This window comes from Lissotriton helveticus, chromosome 3_1, assembly GCF_964261635.1.
Source record: "Lissotriton helveticus chromosome 3_1, aLisHel1.1, whole genome shotgun sequence".
Lineage (NCBI taxonomy): Eukaryota > Metazoa > Chordata > Amphibia > Caudata > Salamandridae > Lissotriton > Lissotriton helveticus.
The window spans coordinates 2,064,498,622-2,064,526,214 of NC_136061.1; positions in this window are offsets into that span (position 1 = coordinate 2,064,498,622).

Genomic DNA, 27,593 nt, shown 5'->3' on the forward strand with positions numbered 1-27,593 from the left:
GAGTTAGCAACACTTATAAGCAGCCGCGGGCCGTGGAGGGAGTTACGGTGGGGCAGGGAGGCGGGGAGGGGGAGGGGCAAGGTAGAGAGGGCTCCACCCTGCTTCTCCCCCTCCCCGCCTCCCTGCCTCACCGTAACTCCCTCCACGGCCCGCGGCTGCTTATATCTCACCCTCCCTAATACACATATTATATTATTTGCTAAGAAGGTCTCTTTGTGTTGGTTTAGGGCGTGCCCATACTTTAGTGTCTTAGATTTGAAGGAATCACATCAGCATACACCAGCTCTCTCTTCATGTGAACCGCATCAACTGTTGTGTATGTGTGTTCGGCAAAGCAATATAAAACCCGCCTCATGCCCAGAATTGGCAGAAGTTGCACTTATGTTATGAGTATGAAGTCGTGGAGATCAGACCTCATAACAATTCTGTATCGTGTTGTTCTTGAAACTTTAGCACTCGCTGTACAGATATAGTTTAACAAGTAAAGCAGATAGTAGACCAATAACATATTATTCTCATGTAAACCACGATGAACTACTAGGTGGAAAGCTAAAGCAACAACTAAATGTCGTGTGCAGAAGTTGCAAAAAAGGAAAAATGGCGTTTAAACCGGTAATGAGCCCATGCTAACTTAACACGGTGTAAAGATATCCAGGACCTAGATGACACCTCCCCATGATCCGGAAACGAACTGAATAAGATAATAGAAGTGCCATCTCATGAGAGCAGATTGCAAGTTTATATGTGGACGGTCCGCAAGGTAAAGCATTAAAAACTAGGAAAATTCAATGCTAAAGAAAAATAAAACAGCCAAGTACTTTATCGAGTCTTAAGCCAATAGGCAAGGTAAATAATAAAAACTTGACAATTAAGTCAATGAATTGTCAATGAAATGCTAGTACTCAGCATATGAAACATGAAAAAGGTCTATGACATAACTGTGTATGCAAAATAAGCTGCAACAGCCTCCAACAGGAAGTCACCGTCTTCATCCGAAAACAGTTCAGCCATCCAATTTAAAAGCGGAAAAGAACATACGTGCTCTCCCAGCACCGGATCCTCTATCACCATCAGAGGACAGCTCGGTGGGTTTTCAAGAAAGCTGTGTTCCAAGAAAGACTGTGCTGCCGCCAGTAAATTCCAGGGACCAAGTAGTCCATGCATCAATGCCACAGCCATAATCCTTTCGCCAGGACAAACCAACTCGTGAGTAATGATAGGAGTCATCAGCTGATTAAAGTCGACGTCAGGAGAAACCGGTCCGCAGAGACACAAATCAATGGCCCAATCGAAATCACAGGTCAGGCAGTGAAATACAGGCTGGACACAGGTGAAGTAGGAGAACCGAAAAGATAATCCATATGCCGTGCTTAATATCGCCAACGGCATTGTGCCATAATATTCTAGCATGCGATTGCGGAACAGTGTCAGCAGCTGCAGGGTCGGAGGTTGCATAGGAGGGACATCCATATTTAAAAATGTAAAAAAGCACAAGAGCGTCCGCTGGTAATGCAAGTAAAAATGCAATCCACGAACCAGAGTGGAGAAAATGGAATGAAAGGGAGCAGGGATGACTCCAAAGATTTTCTCAAATGAAGTCACGAGACCACTGGTAACAACTTTAAAAAAGTGTGCCAGGGATTTTGTGGAGGATGCGTTAAAGATAGTCGGAAACATGTTGCTGAAATTGAAAGGCAAACCTGTGTACGGGTGTTCGCTATGTGAAGTACGAAAGTTTCACGGGCCGAACTCAAGGCCACCTCTCTCTGAGACAAAAGAGCTCTTATTCTTGTCATGCCGTTGAAACGTGTCCCAAGGTTGGTATTTGTGGCCAGATTGAAAACTCCCTATGTTCATGTGTGGGAGGAAATAGAACATTTCTGCAGCAAATAACCCGTTCACTTACTGTTACGATAAAAGGAATACTTTTAATTAACTCAGAACAATCTTCATTATTGAGCATCAAATAACTACCATTTTCCAACAACTTGAACGTGGGGATGATAGCAGGAACTGGCGTGCCTTGCAACACGCAAGCCATATTTGGTCGGTGTTTGTTGCATGAATCGTGTAACTGTATGTGCCTACACATTAGTGAATGATCTGGCGTCTCAGTGCATTCCTCTCCATTCAGATAAACTTCTTGATCATCTTTGAAACATCTGTATGTGTATGGAAGCGACCAGACCTCATGAACAAAAGCACTACCTAAAGGTTCATAAAGACCTATTGGTATATATTTCATACAATTTGAAAACTTATATAAAGCAAAAGGCAGCGTTATTAAACCGTGGATAAGGCATGTTGCCAAAAAACCCGCAATCCTCTGCTGATGATGTCACTGAGCATGTCATGAATGATGTAATATGTGACATCATCAGTAGTGGATTATGGGTAATAGTATCTCTAGTTTACTCCCCTATAGCTGTCTTTCTTTTAACATAAGTGTGTGTTTCCTTCCCTTATACTTACTGTTTTTGGTTCGCTTCCAGTTCGCGTACCAGCGAGCGAACTAGGAAGCGAACTAAGAGAAATAGAGGTTGGCACAGTTCCAAATATTGTACCAATTTTTTAATAACGGGGAGGTAGTTCTGAAAAGAACTTTTTTTTTTATTTTTCTGAACATTTTTTTAATGTTTTTGAATTTTTCGGAACAGTTTTATATTTTTTTGGGTTTTTCTTGGAGGGGGCAATGAAAACGATTCATTGTAAAGGGCTCAACAGGAGCAACAAAACAAAAAAAAGAAGTATTTATTATTTTGGGCGTTTCGGACAAACTTGCATATGATAGTCAATAGCTCTGTTGATCAGAGTGATGCTTCTTTCTCCGTAGGAAATGAATCCATCGCAAAATACGCAGGTGTGTTTTACTTCACCAAATCTCATTTGTATATTTGGCACCATCTCCCTGCCCTCTGGTCCCGTTACTTCCGGTACAACAGATCTTCTGGCCATAATAGGGAGATTATCTAGGTCGTTCCGAAACTGTGCAGCACTGTAGTTGTTAGGATGCCACCTAGTCATATGGCGATGCATTGTGTAGTTTCCGAAACTGTATTTTTTGTCGGTCCCTCTGGACAGTCTATCTTGACATATAAGGCAAGTTACGTATCTTGCATTTACTTTTTTCTGACCTTTGGGAATTTTAAAAAATTGCCAAATGAAGTTTTCTTTCCGGTGAGACGTCTTGGGCTGTTCAGGCAAAAACTGCCTCTCTTCGTGCTCGTCCTCCTGTTCCTCTTCTTCTTCTTCTTGTTGAATTACAACTTGAGCAGGTGGTCCTCTCTTCCTTGGAGGTGGTGGAGGTGGTGGGGAAGCACCAGCTGAAGCTACTAAAGAAGCCATTGCTCAGTGATCACAAAGGGTCTTTCTCTCACAATGATGAAAGTCAGAGTGAGGAAAGAAGGAGGGATTTTCATCATTTGGGAAAAACAAGAGTTCTCAACCAATCAAAAGTGTTCATTTTAGATTATATGACCTAGTCTTACATCATTAGGAAACCAAAAGTGAAATGAACCAATGAAAAGTGTTATTACCAAGTCACATGACTTGCTGTGTTTACGTTAAGCGCTTTGCAGGGCCTCCCGGTTTGCTTCCAGAAACCTGCGCTTTGGTACTCGCTTCGCGTACCAGTTCGCTAACGTAGCACGTCATATGACGTATCACGCGACAACGTGGAACGTCATGCGGACGGGAGGCGTCACGATGTTGTTTTCTAACGCGGCACTTGCGGTAAAGAAACGTTTACCGGCTCGCGGTCTATTTCGCGGCATCAAGGTCAGCTAACGGGAAGCTTCCCGATTCGCGAAGCGGGAACGAAGAAAAAAAAATATTTAAAAAAAAATTTATTCATAAACATATAAAATATATTTTTGGATTTAAAGAAGAATACATTTTACAGCTACAGATATTAGCTGTTAAAAAACCAATGAAATTCACAGAAAAAACCATAGGTTATAGACCATATATAGTTAGGAATTAGCATTTACAAAACCTTGAAAATTCACTGAAAAAACCATAGGTTATAGACCATATATAGTTAGGAATTAGCATTTAGAAAACCTTATTTTACTCACACAAAACCATTGAAATTCCATATATAGTTAGTTGCACTAACTATATATCGCGCACCCGCAATCCACTGCTGATGATGTCACATATTACATCATTCATGACATGGTCAGTGACATCACTGATGACATCACTGATGACATCTCAAATGACATCACTGATGACAACATCCAGTGACTGTATGTTTCTGTAAAGTTAAAATATGTCTTAGATATTGAAGAATGAGTGGATGTATAAGTGTCTGGATGAAGGATTTAGTAGGTGCGTGACTGACTGTATGAGTGAGTGATTAAATGTGTCTCACTGAATGCATGGGTTAGTGACTAAACTGTCTTAATTTGTGCATCATTATGTCTGTTGTGATGTAAACTGCTGCATGTGTTGATCATTAGCTATACGAGAGGCTATATGTGTTATTAATTGGTTGCCCAAGTATTTCTATGGGAGATTGAGTTTGTGTGGGGGTGGCTGGGAGGTGTGTGACTCTGTGCATAGATGTGTGAGCAGTTGATTCACTAGGTGTATGAGTTCAAGAGTGCATGTGGAAAAAGCTACATGGGCGGTTGACTGTGTGCATGAGTGTATTGATGAGTGAATGGATATCTCAATGCTACATGTCATAGTAAGTACATATGTAAAACACAGTACATGTGAGAGTTGGCATATATAAATAACTGTGCATGAGAGCCACTGAATGTGTGAGTGGCTGTATGGATCATTGGGAACTTGTATCAGGGATTGTATAAGAGAGTAAATATGTGTTAGTATATGTTTGAATAAGTAAGGTGTGTATAACTGTATAGTTGAGGAAATGGAGGTGAGATTGTTTCTTTGCATGACTGACTAGGTGTGTGAGTAACTCCATGGATGAGTGACAGTGTGTGAGTGTCTGTATACACTGAGTGTATCTAAGGTTATATTAGAGTCTGAAGAGGTTTATCGTATTAGCACAAGAATGATGTCAAATGAGATGTCATCAGTGATGTCATCAGTGATGTCATTTGAGATGTCATCAGTGATGTCATCAGTGATGTCACTGACCATGTCATGAATGATGTAATATGTGACATCATCAGCAGTGGATTGCGGGTGCGCGATATATAGTTAGTGCAACTAACTATATATGGAATTTCAATGGTTTTGTGTGAGTAAAATAAGGTTTTCTAAATGCTAATTCCTAACTATATATGGTCTATAACCTATGGTTTTTTCAGTGAATTTTCAAGGTTTTGTAAATGCTAATTCCTAACTATATATGGTCTATAACCTATGGTTTTTTCTGTGAATATATATATATATATATATATATATATATATGTTACTCAAAGTGATCCTTCAGCCTCTGGGACGCGCTCAGCAGTGTGTGCTCTGCCTGGGGGTCGGATCCTGACCCAAGAAATTTCAAAAGACAAAAGAGGCGGCACAATCAGGATGTATGAGTTTAAGCCTTTATTTCAAGACTATTCACCCCACCTTTAACGCGTTTCAGCCTTACACGGCCTTGCTCACGGTCGGTTAGTCCCTCTACAGTGTTTCTATATATACTGGCCCATAAGCAGCCAATTATGAGGCATTATGGGATATGTAGTTTTTGTTACATTTTAGTGAAGAAAAAAATATAATTAAAAGAAAAGAAAGACTTGGCATGCTTATAATTTCAACATGTTATGAGTAACTTAATCAATGTAAAATAATACAGGGTCTAGTACCCTAGTCTTTTCATGATGTCGCCAGTTCTATTTATAGAGAATATAGGGTATAGTACCCTAATTTCTACTGGGGCTTTCAGTCCAGGTGAATATGCAGGTCTTCCCCAAAGTTCATCCCTCTCGGGTGTTTGGTGCGGAGTCTGATAATCATCCGCGACTCCATTTGTCGTAGTCTGCGGACTACATCACCTCCTCTTTCCATTTTGTCTAGAACTTTTGCTCCGAAAAAATGCATCTGTCTCCAATCTCCGTTTTGGCATACGCTCATATGTTTGGCAGTTGCATATTGCATGTTGGAGTTTTTCACTGCCCTTATATGTTCCAGAATTCTTTTTTTCAACATGCACGTCGTGCTCCCTACATATTTCATTCCGCATTTGCATTGTATGATGTAAACAACATTTTTGGAACTGCAAGAAATTTGTTGATCTATTTTCATGGACTTGCCATCCGGTTCTTCAATCATTCTCATGTGTTTGCCAATTTTGCAGGCCTTACAAGAGTTGCAGGGTTGGAATCCATTACGTTGTGTACTGAGCCAGTTCTGTTTAGGTCTTTCTTGGAAATGGCTTTTGACTAGTAAGTTTTTCAATGCGGTGTTCTTTTTGTATGTTATTAGGGGAGCATTTCCAATGGTGGTTCCAATGTCAGGATCTTTTGTGAGCATGTGCCAATGTTTCTTCATTATACGAGCGATGTTTGAGCTTTCTTTACTGTAAGTCAATATTAATCTTGGAGGAGCATTGGCTTCACTTTTTTTCGGTTGTTCCATCAGTGTCTGAGTTCGTGTTTTTTGATCAATTTTGCGTTTGCATCTTTTTAACACTCTTTCATCATAGCCTCTCGCTCTGAATCGGCATTTACTTTCTTCAATGACCTTCTCAGCTTCTTCAGGTAAGGAGCAATTTCTCTTCAGTCTGGTAAATTCACCATATGGTATACTCCGTAAGAGGGGTGCAGGATGAAAGCTTGTACCATGCAGTACACTGTTAGTGGCTGTCTTTTTCCGGAAAAGGGTGGATTCCAATTTGCCATTGTGTACATATATCTTGGTATCTAAGAAATCAATTTCCTTCACACTAGTGTTACATGTGAATTGCAAACCGACATTGTTCTTGTTTAGTTTGTCGAAGTATATTTTGAATTGGTCATCCGTACCGTGCCAAATGATGAATAGGTCGTCAATGTAACGGACCCATAACATTATTCGTTCTAGATCTTCTTGGTTGTCTTCATTCCAGGCGATTGTCTTTTCCCACCACCCCATTGTGATGTTAGCATAGTTCGGTGACAGAGAAATGCCCATGGCAGTTCCACAGATTTGTTTGTAAAGCTGTTTGTTAAATAAAAAAACATTGTTTTTTAAGCAGAGATCAATCATTTGCAACAACATGTTTGAATGGTCTAGATATGTGATGTTGCGTTGTTTCAAGTAATATTTGCAGGCCTGCATTCCGATTTCATGGCGGATCGACGTGTAGAGTGAAACTACATCGATTGTTACTAAAAGGTAGTCAGGGTTCCAGGTCACATCCATTAGGGTTCTCAAGAAATCTCCAGTGTCTTTTATGTAAGATGGCAGGGTCTGGGCAATTGGAGCTAGAAATTTGTCTGCGTAGTTTGAGATGTTTTCATACAGTGCCCCACATGACGAGACTATTGGCCTCCCTGGTGGTTGGTTTAGAGTTTTGTGGATCTTCGGGAGAAAATATATACACGGTGTTATTGGGTGGTCAATCGTGAGATATTTTCTCTCTTCATCATCTATTAGACCCTTTTTGTGCCAAGTCTCCAAGTGCTCGTGTAGTTCCTTTTTCATGTTACTCAAAGGATTCATTGTTAACTTTTCATAGTTATTCAATTGGTTTAGTTGTCTCATAGCTTCTCCTGTGTAGTCAATTGTGTTGAGTAGGACAATGTTGCCCCCCTTGTCCGCTGGTTTTATGATAATTTTATCATTATCCATTAGCGTTTTGATGGCCACACGTTCTTCTTTTGTTAGGTTTTCGCGTGTCTTGTTTCTGACTTTAACCAGATTGTCAAGTTCTTTTATTATTGCTTCTGAGAACATGTCAATTTTGTTTCCTGGTGATAGGATGGGATAATATCTCGATTTTCTTTTTAAGCCAGTGACTGGTCTGGCATCTGTTGGAATGTTTAGTTCCTCGAGAAATTCAGTTTCTGTGATAGAAGCTCCTTCCAGGTCAAACAATGTCTCAAAGCTATTTCTCATGTCAGGAATATCTGCGATGGTTTCAAAATGAATTGTATCTGTATGCTCATTAGCTTTGATTTCTGGTACCGTCTGGTTGTTAGCATGTACCTTTGCAAGTTTCAACTTTCTGATGTATTTATAGAAATCTATGCGAGTCTCCGTGTAATCGAAATGAGCCTCCGGACAAAAAGATAAGCCTTTGTTCAAGACACGCTGTTCTGTTTCTGATAATTGGTGGTCTGAGAGGTTCACTATTAAGTTGGCTTCGGGTTGCGGTTTCGCAGTGGGTACTGGCGTTTTTCTTCGTTTTGCCCGGCGGGTTTTTCTGGCACTGACGTGGGGGTTGTTTGATTTTGCTGCCCCCTGCCTCTTCCTCTGTTTCTTTGGTTGGGGTATGGTGGGGTGAATAGTCTTGAAATAAAGGCTTAAACTCATACATCCTGATTGTGCCGCCTCTTTTGTCTTTTGATATATATATATATATATACATATATCACTGAAAAAACCATAGGTTTCACACCAGTTATGGTTAGCTGAACATTTTACTCATACAAAACCATTGAAATTCCCACGTTATAGTTAGTTGGACTCACTATAACTCGCGCGCCTGCAATCCACTGCTGATGATGTCACATATTACATCATTCATGACATGGTCAGTGACATCACTGATGACATCTCAAATGACATCACTGATGACATCACTGATGACATCTCAAATGACATCACTGATGACATCGTCCAGTGTCTGTGTGTTTCTGTAAAGTTTAAATTTGTTTTACATATTGAAGAATGAGTGGATGTATAAGGGTCTGGATGAAGGATTTAGAAGGTGCATGACTGACTGTATGAGTGAGTGATTAAATGTGTCTTACTGAATGCATGGGTTAGTGACTAAACTGTCTGAATGTGTGCATCATTATGTCTGTTGTTGTGTAAGCTGCTGCATGTGTTGATCAGTAGCTATATGAGTGGCTATATGGGTTATTGATTGGTTGCCCAAGTATTTGTATGTGAGGCTGCGTGTGTGTGTGGGTGGCTAGGAGGTGTGTGACTCTGTGCATACATGTGTGAGCAGTTAATTCACTTGGTGTATGGGTTCAAGAGTACATGGGAAAACAACTGTATGGGCGGTTGACTGTGTGCATGGGTGTGTTGGTGAGTGAATGGATATCTCAGTGCTACATGTCCAAGTAAGTACATATGTAAAACATAGTGCTTGAGAGAGTTGGCATATGTAAATGACTATACATGGGAGCCTGTGATTGCGTAAGTGGCTGTATGGATCAATGTGTAGTTGTATCAGTGATTGTAAAAGAGAGTAAGTATGTGTCAGTATATGTTTGAATAAGTAAGGTTTAGTGTGTATAACTATGTAGATGAGGAAAAGGGAGTGTGATTGATTCTTTGCATAACTGACTAGGTGTGTGAGTAACTCCATGGATGAGTATCAGTGTGTGAGTGTCTGTATAGGTGTATGAGTGAATATGATAGTGTTCTATTGATGAGTGTCTGTATGTATGAGTGATTGTATGGGTGAATGAGTGGATGTGTGCGTAGACGTAGAAATCGGTGAGTGCGTATGTAGTTACTGGTATTGGTGTGTCAATAATTTTAGGAATGGTAGTTTGTATTTAACACTGGGTGTATCAAAGGTTAGATTAGAGTGTGAGGAGGTGCATCGTATTATCACATGGATGATGTCATCAGTGATGTCATCAGTGATGTCATTTGAGATGTCATCAGTGATGTCATTTGAGATGTCATCAGTGATGTCATCAGTGATGTCATCAGTGATGTCACTGACCATGTCATGAATGATGTAATATGTGACATCATCAGCAGTGGATTGCGGGCGCGCGAGTTAGAGTGAGTGCAACTAACTATAACGTGGGGAGTAAAATGTTCAGCTAACTATAACTGGTGTGAAACCTATGGTTTTTTCAGTGAATTTCAAAGGTTTTTTAAATGCTAATTCCTAACTATAACGAAAGTGAAACCTATGTTTTTTTTAGTGAATTTCAAAGGTTTTTTAAATGCTAATTCCTAACTATAACGATTGTGAAACCTATGGTTTTTTCAGTGAATTTCATAGTTTTTTAAAAAGCTAATTCCTTTATATATCGAGTTTGTAACCTACGATTTTTAAACTGGTTTTTTTATTAGCTGTTTTTTATAACTATTTTTTTTTTTACAAACATTTTTTACAATCTATTTTTCATGTTTTTTTATTTTTTATTATTTTGTTTTGCAGCGCTCAGGGTGCGCATACCGGTAAGCTCACCCGAGAGCACAGCGAGAGTGCTATTTCCGCGTGCGTAAAAAAAAGCTAGCAAAACGTCATTCAGGCGCACCGCGTAAGCGCCCCCGGAAGGGCCTACGTTCGCGCCGCGTACGCGCCCCTGGAAGCGCTCCGGTGCGCGCGGCGTAAGCGCGTCAAGTCATGTGACCTTAAAATAACAATTTTCATTGGTTGCTAACAGTCTTTTTTACAAAGAATGAAAACCCCACCCATTTCCTTCACTTCTTCTTTCACTTTTGTGACTGAAAGACCTGTTTTTTGCTGCTCACCCTTTTTGGAATTATCATGGCTGCTAGACTCACCAGTAGCAGTGAGGAGTCAGATGGTTTAATTGATGAAGAGCCTCCTCAGCCGAAGGTGAAAGAACATTTTATTTGGAAGTTCTTTGACATACCTGAAGGATTAAAAAAGGTGAATGCTCCCAAAGTTGAATGTAAGATCTGCCATACTGTACTTTCCCGAGGAGACCCCAAAAGGAAGTACAGTTTTTTGCTCCTGTTGAGCAGTTTGACATTCCCTGTTTTTGTTTTTGTTGAGAAAAAAACGAAAAAAGAAGAAAAAAAAAGTTATTTTTAGAACTACCTCCAATTGTCAAAAAAGAGCTGTATTCTTAAAAAAATCAAAAAGAGTAACTGAAGTGGAGTGCAGTGAGAGAGGAGAGGAAAATGAGTGAGTAAGTAAAGAAAGGGACGAGAGGGGAAGGGAAGTGAAGTAGGGGGACTGAAAGAAGGTGAGTGTGGGAGGTGAGTGAGGAAAAGGAGAGTGAAAATGGGGAATGAGGATAAGTGAAGAAAATGTAGTAAAGGAACGGGGGTGTGGAAGGGTAAGAAAAGAGCAGTGATGTTTAGGAGAGAGTGGAGATAATAACTGGATAAAGGCAAGTGAGTGTGAGACAAGGTGAGTAAGGGAGTGAAGAGACAGAGAAAGTGAAAGAAAAAGTGATAGTAGAAGACTGAGGGCCTCATTTATGAGGCCATGCGTCACTTTTACGCCGCCGGTGCGTCACTTTTTGTGACGCACCAGTGGTGTAAAAAATGCGCCTTCTTGAGTCATATTTACAAAGTGACGCATCTAGGTAGATGCGTCACTTTGTAAACCCCTGCGCCACATTATACCTGCGCCAGGTATAATGTATGCAAAGGGGGCGTATTGACGCAAGGAAGGGTCGTAGAAGTGATGCAGTGAAATCTATGAGATTTCACTGCGTCACTTTTAGGACGCCGTTGCGACAAAATCTTGCGCCTGCCTCACAGCAGGCGTAAGACTGACGCAGGCCCTTTCACATGGGGCTTGCCCCATGTGAAAGGATGCATTGCTGAAGTTGCGTCACTTTTGTGACACACTCCAGCAATGCGTCACTTTTGCGCTTACAGATACGTCAGAAATACTGACGTATCTGTAACTCCTTGCGACATGATGCGTCATACATTAAATATGACGCATCAGGATTGTCGCAAGGAGAGCGCACTGAGAAGTGACGCATCGCTGCTTTCACGCAGCGATGCGTCATTTCTCATAAATGAGGCCCTGAGTGAGGGAGGAAAGAAACATAAGTGAGGGAGTGTGGCTGTGTTATAGGGAGTGAGCATGATAGAAGAGGAGTGACAGACTAAGGGGTCACAGAGAATGAGGCTAACAGAGAGAGAAAGAGGGAAGGGGAGTGTAGAACTAAGAGGACAGAGGGAGTAAGAGAAGGAGTTAGTGAAGTGGAGTAAGGAGAGTAAGGGAAGAGAAAAGAGTGAAGGAGCAAAAGAAGGAAAGAGACAGGAAGGAAAGTAAAAGAGAAGGTCTGAAAGAAGGTGAGTGTGGGAGTATGGCTGAGTTATAGGGAGTGAGCGTGACAGAAGAGGAGTGAGAGACTAAAGGGATGGAGAGAATGAGGCTAACAGAGAGAGAATGAGGGAAGGGGAGTGTAGAAGTAAGAGGACAGATGGAGAAAGAGAAGGAGTTAATGAAGTGGAGTAAGGAGAGTAAGGGAAGGGAAAACAGTGAAAGAGCGAAGGATGGGAAGAGAGAGGAAGGAAAGTAAAGGAGAAGGTCTGAAAGAAGGTGAGTCTGGGAGTATGGCTCAGTTATAGGGAGTGAGTGTGACAGAAGAGGAGTGAGAGACTAAAGGGATGGAGAGAATGAGTAAGGGAAGGGAAAAGAGTGAAGGAGCAAAGGATGGTAAGAGAGAGGAAGGGAAGTAAAGGAGAAGGTTTCAAAGAAGGTGAGTGTGGGAGTATGGCTGAGTTATAGGGAGTGAGCGTGACAGAAGAGGAGTGAGAGACTAAAGGGACGGAGAGAATGAGGCTAACAGAGAGAGAATAAGGTAAGGGGAGTGTAGAAGTAAGAGGACAGAGGGAGTAAGAAAAGGAATTAGTGAAGTGGAGTAAGGAGAGTAAGGGAAGGGAAAACAGTGAAGGAGTGAAGGAAGGGAAGAGAGAGGAAAGAAAATAAAGCAGAAGGACTGAAAGAAGGTGAGTGTGGGAGTATGGCTCAGTTATAGGGAGTGAGTGTGATAGAAGAGGAATGGGAGACTAAGAGGACGGAGAGAATGGGGGTAACAGTGAGAGAGTGAGAGAAGGGCAGTGAGTAAGTTAGAGGACAGAGGGATTGAGAGAAGGAGTTACTGAACTGGAGTAAGGGGAGTAAGGGAAGGGAAAAGAGTGAAGGAGCGAAGGATGGGAAGACAGAGGAAGGAAAGTAAAGGAAAAGGTCTGAAAGAAGGTGAGTGTAGGAGTATGGCTGAGTTATAGGGAGTGAGCGTGATAGAAAAGGAGTGAGAGACTAAGGGGACGGAGAGAATGAGGCTAACAGAGAGAGAATGAGGGAAGGGGAATATAGAAGTAAGAGGACAGAAGGAGTAAGAGAAGGAGTTAATGAAGTGGAGTAAGAAACTGCACATTTTAATTGGTTGTACTTTTAAACACTTTGAAAGTCACATAGCATTCACCTATCCCCCCAGTGCTCATTCCCCTGTTACCATGGTAACTCCCTGTGTTTGACCACTCAATGTACCAGCTAATCATGTGCAATGTTTCTTGAAATGACTTTTTCTCAACCATTGAAATGACTTCTTTCAAAAAACAAAAGCATGCACCCTAGTTTTCAGTGGAGAATGTTAAGAAAGCACCAATCATTTTTTGTTTTTCAAGTGCACTGAATCTCAACCACTTTTTTACATAACTCCTACTTTCAAACTGCCATTTCATTTCCACAACTCATCTGAATACAAGCACATCTACCTTCAAGATGCCAAAAGTCTAGTTTGTGGGTCATAGCTTTGTCCACTGGAGTCAAAAATACGCAGCTAACAGAGGTATTTACAACCTTGATTTACCAAATGTGGACATTGTATGGATTGGACAGAGAGGATTGAGAAGTCACCAATTGATAACATTGGTAAAATCCTTTATGCATCTACCACACCCTGACCTCATAATTGTGCACTGTGGTGGCAATGACCTGGGCACTTTGACTGGGGTAGGTCTGGAAATGCTTTTAAAGGACATCTTTGGGCAATTGATGTCACTTTTCCCAAAAACTGCCTTGGTATTTTCTAATATATTCCAAAGGCAAAATGGAACTGGTCCAACCAATTTTGTCCACAGATTGAGAAAGCAAGGAAACATGTGAATACATTTGTTTCTGCTTTCCTCAGAGACTATGGTATGGGTTCCATTTAACACAACAACTTTCGCTACAACGTACAAGTACACAACGTAACAGTCCTTACAATTTTGCCAAGTTTGGCGTAATTCCGTTCAGCGGTTCGGGCTGTAGACTTGTCAGACCGTCCTATGGAAATTAACATAGGGAAAACACGTTTTAGGACCCCCCCTTTTTTCTCAGCCCCCACTTCACGAATCCCCCCAAAACTTCCAGGGAAGGAGCGGAGCGGAGCTGGCCAAAAGTTTGGAAAATTACACACAAATTCCTCAACCGGCGCCAGAGTTATTCCCAATAGAATTTTGCGGATTTCCTATGGTAGCCAATCCTAACTATAACTACCTACTGGCGACCGTCAGTAGGTAAGATATATATATATATATATATATATATATATATATATATATATATATATATATATATATATATATATATATATATATATATATATATATTCGCTCCTGGACAACACCACTCACAGGCGGGTGCTTCTCAAGGTGGGGGTGCACCCACTCATCCAATCTCTGGAGCTGAGATTGGATATATAAATATATATTCAGCAAGTGGCTGAATGGGGGAAGGTGTGGGCGACACCCCCTGATATGATGAACTTTGAAATTTTGCATGTAAGACGCCAGCAACCCACATGGGTATTATTGTGTGACTACCAGTCCCAGGATGCATTTCACTCACTTGAGCTGTATTAAAGGGTGATTTCTGGAGAGTCATTGTGCTGGTTTCTATCTGCAAGCAGCGAACCTATGAGGAATGGCTGATACCCGAAACGCGTCAGGTGCTGCAGACGCGGGGCGTGCCTGCTCCCCTTTCCTGACCCGATGAAATGCCGACAGTGAGTGCGTCTTGCTCTTGGGCAAATGTGAACCTGAATACTTACCGGCTAGTCCGGCCGGAAGGCGCACCGCCGCACATTCTTAGCGGATTCTGCAGCTGTTCGTGGATGGCTTTGCGGGACTAACTGGCAAGTGGCTGAATGGGGGAAGGTGTGGGCGACACCCCCTGATATGATGAACTTTGAAATTTTGCATGTAAGACGCCAGCAACCCACATGGGTATTATTGTGTGACTACCAGTCCCAGGATGCATTTCACTCACTTGAGCTGTATTAAAGGGTGATTTCTGGAGAGTCATTGTGCTGGTTTCTATCTGCAAGCAGCGAACCTATGAGGAAGGGCTGATACCCGAAACGCGTCAGGTGCTGCAGACGCGGGGCGTGCCTGCTCCCCTTTCCTGACCCGATGAAATGCCGACAGTGAGTGCGTCTTGCTCTTGGGCAAATGTGAACCTGAATACTTACCGGCTAGTCCGGCCGGAAGGCGCACCGCCGCACATTCTTAGCGGATTCTGCAGCTGTTCGTGGATGGCTTTGCGGGACTAACTGGCAAGTGGCTGAATGGGGGAAGGTGTGGGCGACACCCCCTGATATGATGAACTTTGAAATTTTGCATGTAAGACGCCAGCAACCCACATGGGTATTATTGTGTGACTACCAGTCCCAGGATGCATTTCACTCACTTGAGCTGTATTAAAGGGTGATTTCTGGAGAGTCATTGTGCTGGTTTCTATCTGCAAGCAGCGAACCTATGAGGAAGGGCTGATACCCGAAACGCGTCAGGTGCTGCAGACGCGGGGCGTGCCTGCTCCCCTTTCCTGACCCGATGAAATGCCGACAGTGAGTGCGTCTTGCTCTTGGGCAAATGTGAACCTGAATACTTACCGGCTAGTCCGGCCGGAAGGCGCACCGCCGCACATTCTTAGCGGATTCTGCAGCTGTTCGTGGATGGCTTTGCGGGACTAACTGGCAAGTGGCTGAATGGGGGAAGGTGTGGGCGACACCCCCTGATATGATGAACTTTGAAATTTTGCATGTAAGACGCCAGCAACCCACATGGGTATTATTGTGTGACTACCAGTCCCAGGATGCATTTCACTCACTTGAGCTGTATTAAAGGGTGATTTCTGGAGAGTCATTGTGCTGGTTTCTATCTGCAAGCAGCGAACCTATGAGGAAGGGCTGATACCCGAAACGCGTCAAGTGCTGCAGACGCGGGGCGTGCCTGCTCCCCTTTCCTGACCCGATGAAATGCCGACAGTGAGTGCGTCTTGCTCTTGGGAAAATGTGAACCTGAATATATATATATATATATATATATATATATATATATATTACCACAACATCTTCAATGCAGAAGAAAACAGCCGCACACCAGCAACGGAGCTTGCATTTCTTTATTTAGACCGCCGGCAATCCTGACATGTTTCGTTCGCTCTTGAACTTTCTCAAAGGTACGCCGTGACTTCTAACTCTTGTGACACCACATCGCTTATGCTTCAATTATAGATTTGTCCCCGCCTTCTTTTTGGCGCGCTGTGTCTTATGGTCTTTGTGGTTCACCTTTTGAGTATTTTTTTCAACCCTCCAATGGGTAAATTTCGAAGTTCATTTTGTCCCGGTAACTTGAAATGCAAAGTGCGTTGTGCCCCACGCAGCCCATTTTCGAGGCTGACTCGAGGTCCATACCAAAGTAAGTCTGTGGCGCTCACCAGCCTTCCCTATTCGTTCCCACGACACACACCACTTTGGTTCACTTGCGGGAAGGCAACGGCGCTCTGTCTGGAGGTGCGTCGCCGCGGCAGAACCACGCCGCTACATATTACCACAACATCTTCAATGCAGAAGAAAACTGCCGCACACCAGCAACGGAGCTTGCATTTCTTTATTTAGACCGGCGGCAATCCTGACATGTTTCGTTCGCTCTTGAACTTTCTCAAAAGTACGCCGTGACTTCTAACTCTTGTGACACCACATCGCTTATGCTTCAATTATAGATTTGTCCCCGCCTTCTTTTTGGCGCGCTGTGTCTTATGGTCTTTGTGGTTCACCTTTTGAGTATTTTTTTCAACCCTCCAATGGGTAAATTTCGAAGTTCATTTTGTCCCGGTAACTTGAAATGCAAAGTGCGTTGTGCCCCACGCAGCCCATTTTCGAGGCTGACTCGAGGTCCATACCAAAGTAAGTCTTTGGCGCTCACCAGCCTTCCCTATTCGTTCCCACGACACACACCACTTTGGTTCACTTGCGGGAAGGCAACGGCGCTCTGTCTGGAGGTGCGTCGCCGCGGCAGAACCACGCCGCTACATATTACCACAACATCTTCAATGCAGAAGAAAACAGCCACACACCAGCAACGGAGCTTGCATTTCTTTATTTAGACCGGCGGCAATCCTGACATGTTTCGTTCGCTCTTGAACTTTCTCAAAGGTACGCCGTGACTTCTAACTCTTGTGACACCACATCGCTTATGCTTCAATTATAGATTTGTCCCCGCCTTCTTTTTGGCGCGCTGTGTCTTATGGTCTTTGTGGTTCACCTTTTGAGTATTTTTTTCAACCCTCCAATGGGTAAATTTCGAAGTTCATTTTGTCCCGGTAACTTGAAATGCAAAGTGCGTTGTGCCCCACGCAGCCCATTTTCGAGGCTGACTCGAGGTCCATACCAAAGTAAGTCTGTGGCGCTCACCAGCCTTCCCTATTCGTTCCCACGACACACACCACTTTGGTTCACTTGCGGGAAGGCAACGGCGCTCTGTCTGGAGGTGCGTCGCCGCGGCAGAACCACGCCGCTACATATTACCACAACATCTTCAATGCAGAAGAAAACTGCCGCACACCAGCAACGGAGCTTGCATTTCTTTATTTAGACCGGCGGCAATCCTGACATGTTTCGTTCGCTCTTGAACTTTCTCAAAGGTACGCCGTGACTTCTAACTCTTGTGACACCACATCGCTTATGCTTCAATTATAGATTTGTCCCCGCCTTCTTTTTGGCGCGCTGTGTCTTATGGTCTTTGTGGTTCACCTTTTGAGTATTTTTTTCAACCCTCCAATGGGTAAATTTCGAAGTTCATTTTGTCCCGGTAACTTGAAATGCAAAGTGCGTTGTGCCCCACGCAGCCCATTTTCGAGGCTGACTCGAGGTCCATACCAAAGTAAGTCTTTGGCGCTCACCAGCCTTCCCTATTCGTTCCCACGACACACACCACTTTGGTTCACTTGCGGGAAGGCAACGGCGCTCTGTCTGGAGGTGCGTCGCCGCGGCAGAACCACGCCGCTACATATTACCACAACATCTTCAATGCAGAAGAAAACAGCCGCACACCAGCAACGGAGCTTGCATTTCTTTATTTAGACCGGCGGCAATCCTGACATGTTTCGTTCGCTCTTGAACTTTCTCAAAAGTACGCCGTGACTTCTAACTCTTGTGACACCACATCGCTTATGCTTCAATTATAGATTTGTCCCCGCCTTCTTTTTGGCGCGCTGTGTCTTATGGTCTTTGTGGTTCACCTTTTGAGTATTTTTTTCAACCCTCCAATGGGTAAATTTCGAAGTTCATTTTGTCCCGGTAACTTGAAATGCAAAGTGCGTTGTGCCCCACGCAGCCCATTTTCGAGGCTGACTCGAGGTCCATACCAAAGTAAGTCTTTGGCGCTCACCAGCCTTCCCTATTCGTTCCCACGACACACACCACTTTGGTTCACTTGCGGGAAGGCAACGGCGCTCTGTCTGGAGGTGCGTCGCCGCGGCAGAACCACGCCGCTACATATTACCACAACATCTTCAATGCAGAAGAAAACAGCCGCACACCAGCAACGGAGCTTGCATTTCTTTATTTAGACCGGCGGCAATCCTGACATGTTTCGTTCGCTCTTGAACTTTCTCAAAGGTACGCCGTGACTTCTAACTCTTGTGACACCACATCGCTTATGCTTCAATTATAGATTTGTCCCCGCCTTCTTTTTGGCGCGCTGTGTCTTATGGTCTTTGTGGTTCACCTTTTGAGTATTTTTTTCAACCCTCCAATGGGTAAATTTCGAAGTTCATTTTGTCCCGGTAACTTGAAATGCAAAGTGCGTTGTGCCCCACGCAGCCCATTTTCGAGGCTGACTCGAGGTCCATACCAAAGTAAGTCTTTGGCGCTCACCAGCCTTCCCTATTCGTTCCCACGACACACACCACTTTGGTTCACTTGCGGGAAGGCAACGGCGCTCTGTCTGGAGGTGCGTCGCCGCGGCAGAACCACGCCGCTACATATTACCACAACATCTTCAATGCAGAAGAAAACAGCCGCACACCAGCAACGGAGCTTGCATTTCTTTATTTAGACCGGCGGCAATCCTGACATGTTTCGTTCGCTCTTGAACTTTCTCAAAGGTACGCCGTGACTTCTAACTCTTGTGACACCACATCGCTTATGCTTCAATTATAGATTTGTCCCCGCCTTCTTTTTGGCGCGCTGTGTCTTATGGTCTTTGTGGTTCACCTTTTGAGTATTTTTTTCAACCCTCCAATGGGTAAATTTCGAAGTTCATTTTGTCCCGGTAACTTGAAATGCAAAGTGCGTTGTGCCCCACGCAGCCCATTTTCGAGGCTGACTCGAGGTCCATACCAAAGTAAGTCTTTGGCGCTCACCAGCCTTCCCTATTCGTTCCCACGACACACACCACTTTGGTTCACTTGCGGGAAGGCAACGGCGCTCTGTCTGGAGGTGCGTCGCCGCGGCAGAACCTCGCCGCTACATATTACCACAACATCTTCAATGCCGAAGAAAACAGCCGCACACCAGCAACGGAGCTTGCATTTCTTTATTTAGACCGGCGGCAATCCTGACATGTTTCGTTCGCTCTTGAACTTTCTCAAAGGTACGCCGTGACTTCTAACTCTTGTGACACCACATCGCTTATGCTTCAATTATAGATTTGTCCCCGCCTTCTTTTTGGCGCGCTGTGTCTTATGGTCTTTGTGGTTCACCTTTTGAGTATTTTTTTCAACCCTCCAATGGGTAAATTTCGAAGTTCATTTTGTCCCGGTAACTTGAAATGCAAAGTGCGTTGTGCCCCACGCAGCCCATTTTCGAGGCTGACTCGAGGTATATATATTTTGGAAGTTGTATATATAGCGCTCAACTTCCAAAATTCCACTTTAGAAGAACCGCACTCGTAAACCAGGGATCAATGCTCACATCATCATTTTATTGTTTATCAAGCCCAACAGACGCGTTTCAGCATCAAGCCTTCGTCATTGGCACTGACGAAGGCGTGGCACTGACGAAGGCTTGATGCTGAAACGCGTCTGTTGGTTTTGATAAACAATAAAATGATGGTGTGAGCATCGATCCCTGGTTTACGAGTGCGGTTCTTCTAAAGTGGAATTTTGGAAGTTGAGCGCTGTGTTTCTGCGGGCACCCATTACCGCATGCCGCACCCACCCGTGAGTGCCCTGACTTTCCAGTGGGACAGGGAGCATTGATATATATATTTGAGATGTCATCAGTGATGTCATCAGTGATGTCACTGACCATGTCATGAATGATGTAATATGTGACATCATCAGCAGTGGATTGCGGGTGCGCGATATATAGTTAGTGCAACTAACTATATATGGAATTTCAATGGTTTTGTGTGAGTAAAATAAGGTTTTTTAAATGCTAATTCCTAACTATATATGGTCTATAACCTATGGTTTTTTCAGTGAATTTTCAAGGTTTTGTAAATGCTAATTCCTAACTATATATGGTCTATAACCTATGTTTTTTTCAGTGAATTTCAATGGTTTTTTAATAGCAAATATCATAAGCTGTCGAATGTCAAGTACGTGGTAAGTGAAAACATTTTATGCACACTGATCTGCTTTGAATGGTGTCCCCCCCCCTCATTTCTATTAGGAGTACTCTCTCTTTGCACATAGTGAAGGGTAGTTAACGCAGGCCTTTGCCCCCGTTGTAATACGTCGTGCCTGCTTCTCTCTCCATTTGATTGATTGTTATCCAAGTATTTACTGTTTTAGAATTGGTTCTCTTTGGTTCATTCTCTATTTACAAACAAACACAGAGTCGCAATACTCTGTTTAGTCTTTGCAGATAACGAAAAATCGTGTAAAAAAAAAAAGAAAAGGAATCGAGCAAAATCAGTAGGCCACTAACGGGATCTCTTTTTTACCTCGCTAAAATAGAAACATTAGGAACAACCCCTCATGACAAATACAAAACTAGTGAAATGAACTGAACTCCACACAATGATGGCTGCAAAACAGCTCGGCTCCGCCACCCACCCCGCCCAAAATAACGATAAAGAGCGGCTGCCATGATTGGTTGCGGAATGGCCACGACGGAGCTACGAAATGGTACTGCTCACATGCTAACCCCAGCTTCAGTCTGAAACATCCAGAAACACTGTAGACTACCAATTCGATCAGTTCCGGTAGCGCCCCAATGTAACCCGGTAGAGAAGAACTAGCCCTCCCCTCTTTGACTAATGGTTCTTGTTGCCTGTCCCTTCTGTTGTCATTTAACAGAACTATTTAGCCTGCTGAAAGGGGTTGTGTTCCGACCGCTGGTTGGTGGAGACATTTTGACTATATTCTGGACCTGCGTTGTCGCGTAATGCGTCATATGACGCGCCGCGTTAGCGCATCCGGAAGTCATCCGGGGCGCGCAGCGCGTAACGTAAGCATAACAAGTCATGTGACTTGTTAATAAAACTTTTCATTGGTTCATTTTACTTTTCTTATTCTAATGATGAAAGGCTTGGTCATATGACCTAAAAATTACGCTTTTTATTACTTCCGAACATTATTTTTTCTTAAATATATGTTATAATGTTCCAGGCTAATGTACTTTCCCGGAAAATTTACAACTGTCCTGCAAGTAAAATATATTCTTTTTTCGAGAAAAAGAGCGTTTCTTCGTCCCATGACGGAGCCGTTGAGCAAAAGAGGGTCGACCTGCTGTCTTAGTCGCCGATACGCCTGAATATGAGATTCTTATCGATCACTTTATGTTGCAGGAATAGAAAACAAAACAGCCCTTGACCATTTATCTTTACTGCGTTCCTTCGTATTATACCTTTTACCCTTCATGTAATTGGTCTGCTTTATTTCACTTGCCTTTTAATGATTCTAAAACAGTGACTATTATTAAAAACTTTACCAATGTATATACTACTACCATGTTTTCTTTTAAAAACCTTTATTGTGAAAATTTCATTATACAAATACGAGCCTATAACCACGTGGGCCGGCCACGGAGCAAACTGTAATCGTATATGATGAGTAGACATTTACACTGTAGAGGAACGTAACGGGCGGGCCATTAGGTTGCAAGAACTAAGGTGTCTAACAGTTACGGAATCGGTGGACGTACATTTTATAATTAAAATACGACAGGGCCAGTTACAATAAAATTATCTAGATATACATTTGCGGGCAAGTACCATGGGTGACGTTAATTCGAACTTTCAATACTACAGTAATCAATAACACATCAGAACTTAATATCAATAGGGATGTCGAAATATTCAATCAATTCTCGTCCCCGCCCACCATGTGCTTCAAAACTGCATACGTATCTCGTGATTTCAAGGTTCTGCAACCAGTACACAACAAGGAGTTACGAGTCCCATTTATTCCGGCGCCATTTTGGGCGAGGACGGGCAGGTCCAGGATATAGTCAAAATGTCTCTACCAACCATTGACTATGATGATGTTCATATGCTGTATTTATTAGAGTAACACTCATCTGTCCACATGAAATTAATTTGCCACAATCTAAACATGTCATTTTAATCTTTCCAAAGTTCTTCTAAATATTTGGGACCGTTTCCCTTCCCTCTGATGCTGTCAGTGCCACTTCTTTGATGAATGTACTAGCAGGTCAGGGGTTCTCCTCCAAATCTCTCTTTTATGCAGCACTATAATTAATTGGTGCCACCTCTCCATATGACGATGCATGGTATAGTTACCATAACTATATTTTTTTTCGGTTCCTCTGGAGAGTTCATCGTGGCAGATGAAGCGTGTAACGTACCGGGCATTTACCTTTTTTTGCATGTACAGGAAAGGAAAAAAAAATCGAGCGTCCGAGTTCTAAGGTGTCCCAGGGCCATTTTAGTGGACCAGGCCCAAATCCAAAGAACAGGCCGCCATTTTGAGAGTCCTGTTGCAGCCGCCTGTCGCTGTAGCATCAAGAGCAGCCGAAACTCAGCTGAATGGCAACTGAAACGGTAAAGGGGCGCCCCACTACAGCAGACGAGCCTCCACCTAGGAAGGCCCGTTCACGCCGCCTCCCCCCCCCCCCTTCGGGCACCCCACGCCGTTATTCGGAGCAGGATTGTAGGATGGCCACACCAGTGCGGCAACTTGCTAGACATCACCTCGGTGGTAACCGAATCTCAACGCCTTGTGGTGTCTTCTATTCAGAAAACATTGTTATGCTGCCTTCGACCTATTCGCCGCAAGTGCGCACACAACTCAACTGCATAGCTTGCTAGACACCACCTCGGTGCCATCCGGATCTTGGAATCTCAGCGCCTCTTGGTGTCTTCTCTTCAGAAAATATTGTTGCGCTGCCTTTGGCCCCATTCGCACATCGGTCCGCTACTGACGCCATCTCACAGGCTAATGGGGCGCCCCACGCCGACTTTCAGCATTGTAGGATGACCACACCAGTACAGCAACTTGCTAGACATCACCTCGGTGCCATCCGGATCTCGGCGCCCCACTGCAGATGAAGTGCCTCTCAACTATGAAACCACCACGGTGACATCCGGATCTTGGCGCGTTGTGCTGCCTTCGGCCTATTCGCACATCGGTCCGCTACTGACGCCATCTCACAGGCTAATGGGGCGCCCCACGCCGACTTTCAGCATTGTAGGATGACCACACCAGTACAGCAACTTGCTAGACATCACCTCGGTGCCATCCGGATCTCGGCGCCCCACTGCAGATGAAGTGCCTCTCAACTATGAAACCACCACGGTGACATCCGGATCTTGGCGCGTTGTGCTGCCTTCGGCCTATTCGCACATCGGTCCGCTACTGACGCCATCTCACAGGCTAATGGGGCGCCCCACGCCGACTTTCAGCATTGTAGGATGACCACACCAGTACAGCAACTTGCTAGACATCACCTCGGTGCCATCCGGATCTCGGCGCCCCACTGCAGATGAAGTGCCTCTCAACTATGAAACCACCACGGTGACATCCGGATCTTGGCGCGTTGTGCTGCCTTCGGCCTATTCGCACATCGGTCCGCTACTGACGCCATCTCACAGGCTAATGGGGCGCCCCACGCCGACTTTCAGCATTGTAGGATGACCACACCAGTACAGCAACTTGCTAGACATCACCTCGGTGCCATCCGGATCTTGGCATCTCAACGCCTAGTGGTATCTTCCATACAGAAAATATTGTTGCGCTGCCTTTGACCCCATTCGCACATCGGTCCGCAACTTAGACATCACCTCGGTGCCATCCGGATCTTGGCATCTCAGCGCCTTGTGGTGTCAGTCAGAAAATATTGTTGCGCTGCCTTTGGCCCCATTCGCACATCAGTCCGCTACTGACACCATCTCACAGGCCAACAGGGCGCCCCACGCCGACTTTTACCATTGTAGGATGGCCACACCAGTGCCACAACTTGCTAGACACCACCTCGGTGCCATCCGGATCTTGGCATCTCAGCGCCTTGTGGTGTCTTCTATTCCGAAAATATTGTTGCGCTGCCTTTGGCCCCATTCGCACATCGGTCCGCTACTGCCGCCATCTCACAGGCCAACGGGGCGCCCCACGCCGACTTTCAACATTGTAGGATGGCCACACCAGTGCGGCAACTTACTAGAGACCACCTCGGTGCCATCCGGATCTTGGCGCGTTGTGCTGCCTTCGGCCTATTCGCACATCGGTCCGCTACTGACGCAAACTCACAGGCCAACGGGGCGCCCCACGCCGACTTTCAGCATTGTAGGATGGCCACACCAGTGCTGCAACTTGCTGGACACCACCTCGGTGCCATCCGGATCTTGGCGCGTTGTATTGCCTTCGGCCTATTCGCACATCGGTCCGCTACTGACGCCGCCTCACGTGCCAACGTATTTTCTCCGCATTTTATACCCTATGCCGCATAACAGGTCATGTGACTTGTTTATAAAACTTTTCATTGGTTCATTTTACTTTTGGTTTCCTAATGATGGAAGGCTTGATCATATGACCTAAAAACAACACTTTTCATTGGATGAAAACTTTTTTTTTTCCCAAACGATGAAAGCCCCACCTTGTTTCTGGATGTTTCAGACTGAAGCTGGCTTCAGCATGAGAGCACCACCATCTCGTAGCTCCGTCGTGGTCATTCCGTGAGCAATCATGGCAACCGCTCCCCACCAGAAGCCTACAGGAGTCGGGGGCCCCCAAAACTTATGATAAATCCTCAAGGCGGAGGGGACGCTTTCGAGAATGGGGTCCAAGACCTAGCAGACAAGCGTCCGATTTCCAAGATGTCCCAGGGCCATTTCAGTGGACCAGGCCCAAAAAGAAAAGAGCCTGCCGCCATTTTGAGAGTCCTGTGACAGCCGCCTATCGCTGCACCGCAAGAGTGGGCGCAACTCAGCTGAATTGCGGCTTGTGACACAGTGGACCAAAAACGGACGGAATGGCAACTGAAACGGTAAAGGGGCGCCCCACTACAACAGATGACACTCCACCTGGAGAGGCCCGTTCACGCCGCCTCCCCCGGGGCGCCCCACGCCGTTATTCGGAGCAGCATTGTAGGATACCAAAACCAGTGCGGCAACTTACTGGACATCACCTTGGTGCCATCGTTCTACTGCCTTGGAACTATTCGCACAACAGTTTGCTACTGATGACCCACCCCCCGCGACGCCCCACGCCAGAAATCTGGACGTTGTGCTGCGTTGGGACTATTCGCACAGCCGACCGCTACTTCGTTGTTTTTCCCTAAAAATGTTTATATGTTATTACTGTTTTTGTTTTCTTGTATATATTTATAAGTTATTAAAGTTTTATAATCTTACTACTTTGTTGGAGTGCTATATATTTTTAATGTGACACATAATTGTAAAAACTTTGATGTACAAAGAGTCATCCCTGGAATCTTCCGCTTCAGGCTCGGTCCCCTCCCCAATCACAATACAGGATGGTTTTCAGATAATAGGAACGCGTCTGCTGTGACGGATCTCATCGAGTGTGGGCCTTGATCTACTATAACTCCTTTGAAGAGGGGTGATTCTTTACAGCTGGGGCCATAAACTACATCTGCAGGGCTAGCTGATACCCTAGGACCGGCCTGGACAATCGGACACAGAGGAAAAGGAGTGTCAGAGGGTGCGGTAGTGAATAGGGCGAAAGGGAGGTGTCGGGCGGGCACAGGGTGTGATTCTCAGGGAAGAGCAGCGCAGATGGGGGGAGGTTTATTACCCATGCATAAGACAGAGAGCGGGGGTGACCACTGCCTGGGGGAGATGCTTGCGAGGGTGGGGAGCCATGCTAAGGATCGACAGCGTGCAGAGAGTGGGTCTGGTCAAGGCATCTAAAATGGCTGCCGTGCACGACAAAAGTGTGGCATTTGAAAAAAGGCAAGATGGCGCAGACAATCTTTTCAACACTTCCTGATTTCCTTCGAATCGAACGTTAACAGACGTTGGGGCATATTACCAAAGTTAAGCGATATTTATCCCTAACGATGCTTAGCAACGATTTTTTTACCGCTAAGCATCGTCAGAAATTATCGCAGATAAACCTTGCTATTATCAAGGTTTATCGCAAATACGATAAAAAACGACCGCAATGCATTAATATCGCTGAAAACTCAGCGATATTCATGCATTACCGAGCTAATGCTCTTAGCCATGTTATCCACCTCCCATTGGATAACATGCCTTAGAACTGCTCAGGGCAGGTGCTAGCTTTTGGAGATATTCGCGCTTATCGCGAATATTTCCAAAAGTTGATAATAGGAGATAGCGATGTTAGCGACTGTTTCCAGTCGCTAACATCTTGGCATGCCCACTTTGCATGTCATTAGTGATAAATATCACTCACATGCAAAGTGGGGCCCAAGATGGTCGCTATCTCCTACTAGCCGTCGCTAACTGGTGTTAGCAACAGCTAGGTAATACAGATATAATTTTATCTCCGCGAAGCGGAGCGCTGTTACAGATATATATCTTTTTTTGAACGTTAATTTCTCAAAATCCACTGGAGCACATATATTGAGACCTAGCAAAGGCACATCGGACTACCAGTCCCTACAATTTTGCCAAGTTTCGTGCAAATCCATTCAGCCGTTCGATTATTATTATTATTTTTTTTTTTGCCTCGCGGGGCCCTTTTAAAACCTCCACATCAAACCTAAGAGGTCAAGGAGGATCTACTATGCCCCCTTATGGTCATTTGCCCCTTCGCTTTGGCCTCCTCTTGTCTCTCGATCCTACCGAGAGACAAGATGGCGGCCGCTACGGACTGTTTGCAATGTTTACAGACGCCGGAGAACCAATCAGCTTCGCAAACCTCCGTTACGCGAAGCGGAGCGCTGTTACAGATATATATCTTTTTTTGAACGTTAATTTCTCAAAATCCACTGGAGCACATATATTGAGACCTAGCAAAGGCACATCGGGCTACCAGTCCCTAATATTTTACCAAGTTTCGTGCAAATCCATTCAGCCGTTCGATTATTATTATTATTTTTTTTTTTTGCCCCGCGAGCCCTTTTAAAACCTCCATATCAAACCTAGGGGGTCAGCGAGGATCTACTATACCCCCTTATGGTCATTTG